The sequence below is a fragment of the Vombatus ursinus genome, unplaced genomic scaffold (genome assembly GCF_900497805.2).
Source record: "Vombatus ursinus unplaced genomic scaffold, bare-nosed wombat genome assembly UNPS02014791.1, whole genome shotgun sequence".
NCBI classification, from domain to species: Eukaryota; Metazoa; Chordata; class Mammalia; order Diprotodontia; family Vombatidae; genus Vombatus; species Vombatus ursinus.
This window is the reverse complement of record NW_020954569.1, coordinates 67723041-67727380: the sequence shown is the minus strand read 5'-3', so window position 1 is coordinate 67727380 and position 4340 is coordinate 67723041. Positions and strand designations below refer to the sequence as shown.

General features: G+C 35.5%; 1 pseudogene; it reads left to right on the top strand.

The window, feature by feature from the left end:
* The first annotated feature begins 1448 nt into the window (after positions 1–1448).
* Positions 1449–1921, top strand: LOC114047824 (annotated as a pseudogene).
* The last annotated feature ends 2419 nt before the right edge of the window (positions 1922–4340 follow it).

The following is a 4340-nucleotide window of genomic DNA, read 5'->3' as shown; positions in this document are numbered from 1 at the left end:
AAGAGATCCCAGGAGGAAAACTCCCAGGAATATTATAGCCAAATTCCAGAGTTCCCAGGTCAAGGAGAAAATATTGCAAGCAACCAGAAAGAAACAATTCAAGTACTGTGGAAACATAATCAGGATAACACAAGATCTAGCACTTCTACATTAAGGAATAAGAGGGTTTGGAATATGATATTCTGGAGGTCAAAGGAGCTAGGATTAAAGCCAAGAATCACCTAACCAGCAAAACTGAGTGTAATCAATGCAGGGTGGGGGGAGGGGGGGTGGAGAGGTGAATTGATATTCAATGAGGTAGAGGAATTTAAAGCATACTTGAGAAGTCAGAGCTAAATAGAAACATTGAATTTCAAATATAAGACTCAAGAGAAGCATAAAAAGGTAAATGGGAAAGAGAAATCATAAGGACCTATTAAAGTTGAACTATTTACATTCTTACATGAAAAGATGATATTTGTAGCTCATAAGACCTTTCTCATTATTAGGTTAGTTGGAGGTATATATAATTGATAGATAGACAGAGGGCACAGGGTGAGTTGGATATGAAGGGATGAGATCTAAAAAATAAAATTAAGGGATGAGAGAGGAATGTACTGAGAGGAGAAAGGGAGAGGTAGAATGGAGTAAAATATCTCACATAACAGAGGCAAGAAAAAGCTTTTACTGTGGAGGGGAAGAGGAGGGAGGTGAGAAGGAATGAATGAACCTTATTCTTATCAGATTTGGCTTAAGGAGGGAATAATGTACACACTCAATTGGGTATGGAAATCTATTTTACCCTATGGGAAAGTAGGGGGCAAGGGGATAAGAGGGGGGTGACAGAAGGGAGGGCAAATTGGGGGAGGAGGTATTCAGAAGCAAACACTTTTGAGGAGGGACAGGGTCAAAGGAGAGAAAGGAATAAATGGGGAGCAGGATAGGCTGGAGGGAAATATAATTAGTCTTTCACAACATGACTACTATGGAAGTGTTTTGCATAACTATACATGTATAACCTATATCAAATTGTCTTCCTTCTCAATGAGGGTGGGTAGGGAGAGAGGAAGGGAGAGAATTTGTAACTCAAAGTTTTAAAAAATGAATGTTAAAAATTGTTTTTACATGCAACTAAGAAATAAGATACACAGGCAATGGGGTATAGAAATCTATCTTACCCTACAGGGAAATAAGAGAATGTGGGGGAAGGTGATAGAAAAAAGGGAGGATTAGGGAAAGGGGTAATCAGAATGCATGCTGTCATGGGGTGAGGGGAGGGGAGAGATGGGGAGAAAATTTGGAACTCAAATCCTGTGGAAGTGAAAATTGAAAACTAAAGATAAATAGATTTAAAAAGAAAAAAAATAGTAGAGGACTTCTCACTTAAAAACACCTTTCAAATATATTTTCTTAAAATTTCATAAGGCACTCTTTCAAATACACCATCAACGGATGGACCCAATGCCACGATGCAGATTTTTGTGAAAACCTTGATGGGGAAAACCATCCACTCTTGAGCTTGAACCATCCAATACTATTGAAAATGTCAAGGCCAAGATACAGGATAAGGAAGGTATTTCTCCTGATCAACAAATATTGATTTTTGAAGGGAAAGCAACTGGAAGATGGACGAACTTTGTCTGACTATAACATTCAGAAGGAGTCTACCTTTCATCTTGTTCTGAGGCTTCATGATGGTTCCAAGAAGAGAAAAAAGAGGTCTTATACCACTCCCAAAAAGAACAAGCTTAAGAGAAAGAAGGTTAAGCTTGCTGTTCTGAAGTACTGTAAGGTTGATGAGAATGGCAAGATTAGTCACCTTTGATAAGAGTGCCTTTCTGTTAAATGTGGTGTTGGGGTCTTTATGGCTAGCCATTTTGACAGACGTTACTGTGGCAAGTGTTGTCTAACCTACTGCTTCAACAAGGCAGAAGACAAGTAAATGTATGTGTTAATAAAAAAAAAATCAACTATTAAAAAAAATTTCATAAGGCAAAAATGTCTTCCTTAGAGGTGGGGTACAAAAATTGTCATCTTTATATAACTGCTTCATGAAGCATGTAAAGCTTCCATTGTCATCACTATGACAAGTACACACTTTGATTAAACGAAATTTCACTTTTGGGTCATTGACACAGAATGAGAGACCAATGGAGCATCTATTCACATGCCAATATAGAAGACATTGAATAGCAGCCATGAAGCCACAGAGCACCTCACTGCTACACTAAGTAGTGCCATCTATTGGCTTCCTAAGTCATATCCACCATCCCACTACTGTAATTTGTGATCATATAACCAGGATTAGAGCTGGAAGTCACCTTAAGAGTCAAGTCCAAGTGACCTGGCCAAGGTCACACAGGTAGTAAATGACAAAAATATAATTCAAGCCCATATCTTCTGATTCCAAACCCTTTACTCCAATGTGCCAGCTTTGCCTCCAGTTTTTCCAGACAAACATTTCAAAAGAGTATTGGGGACATGTGCATTATTAAATCTTGGAGGAAGAGGAAGAAGAGGAGGAAGAGGAGAATACTCAAAAGAGTCTTTTCCTTTCTTTTTTTCACATTTATTTAATTTTTAATTATGAAATTAAACAATAACAGTGTAATAAGAAATATGATTGCACATGAAACTGCAAATCTACTATGTACAACTTGCTCTTCTTTTTAAATGTATAATAAAATTGTCATGTAAATTTCCTTTTTTTCTTTTTGTTTCCTTCCCTCCATCCTCCCCCCACTCTAGAGATAGCTACCAATAGATGCAAATAGGTATATAAGTAAAATTATACAATACTCAAGGTAAGAAGAGAGAGAAGTAACCTAGGGAGGAATTAAGTAGTGATTACTATTCTAGAAATTAACTACAAATTGTGTTTTAACAAATTATGAGATTTTTTCTATCCCTATAAATATTACCTTGAATCATCTTGGTCTAGAGATGTCCAAAGACAATGATTTGGATATTTCTCTCTCTTAAGCTAGAATGACCTGGATTTAGGAGGAAAAAAAACCCCACTAAATTAAATGAAATTGTTTCTGGCAGACTTGTGTTTAAAATGCAGAGTACAGTACTGATATTTTTTTTTTCTTCAACACAAAGAATTTGAGACCAAGGAATGCCTAACAAAATTTGAGGTGATAAAAGCCAATGGAGGGGCACACTGTTGGTGGCACTATGAATTGATTGAACCATTCTGGACAGTCATTTGGAACTATGCCCAAGGAGTCACTAAACCATGCATACTCCTTGACCCAGTGATACCACTATTAGGCCTTTACCCTAAAAAGATCAAAAAAAGAAAAAAGAAAGAGACTCATATGCACAAAAATATTAAAAGCAGCTCTTTCAGTGGTGGCAAAAAAACTGGAATTAAAGGAAATACCCATCAATTGAGGAATGTCCAAAAAAAAAAATCACGGTTTAAGAATGTAATGGAATATTATTGCACCATAAAAATAATAAAAATGGATGATTTCAGAGAAGTTTGAGAAGCCTTATAGGAACTGAATCAGTAAAGTGAGCAGAATCAGGAGAATAATTAATACAGTAACAATGACATAGCAAAGAAAAACAATTTGGAGATACTTCAGAATGCTAATCAATGCGATGATAATCACATCTCTAGAGGACTGATGATGACAATAATACCCACAAATTGACAGAAGGATAATGGTCTCAAGATGCAAACTCAGACATGGCAAATGCACAGATTTGTTTTCCTTGACAGAATTTATTTGTCATAAGGATTTTGTTTTATTTTGTTTTAATTTTGGGAGGATTAGGAAGGAGAGGAGAGCTAAAGATAAAGTTGCTAAAAAAAAAACAAACTTGGAAAACCTGTATGAACTGATACAGAATGAAGTGATTGCAATCAGGAGAAAGATCAGATGACAATGTTATAGAGTAAAATAACTTTGAAAGACTCGTAAGCTCTAGTTGTAACAATAAAACGTGATTTCACAGCACCAATGATGAAGTACTCTACCCACCTCCTAAAAGGAAAGAGATGGACTCGAGACACAAAATAAGACATACATTTTTGGACATAGCCAATACAGGAATTTGCTTTGCTTCACTATGCATATTTGTTACAAGGGTTTTCATTCTCTTTTCTTTCTTTTTTTTTTTTTTTGATTAAGGAAGGGAGAGAGAAATGAATGTTTTTAATGGAAAAATAATAAAGTTTAATTTTTTAAAGTTTTAAATTTTTTAACATTGCCAAAGAAAAGGTCATTAAAGCATTTTTTAGATGTATAGAAGAGAACGGAAAGACATTCAGAAGGAAAAACAGGCAAGTAGGATAGCTTTGAAAGTATTTTCATAAACTTGTCGAATTTATATATATATATATATAT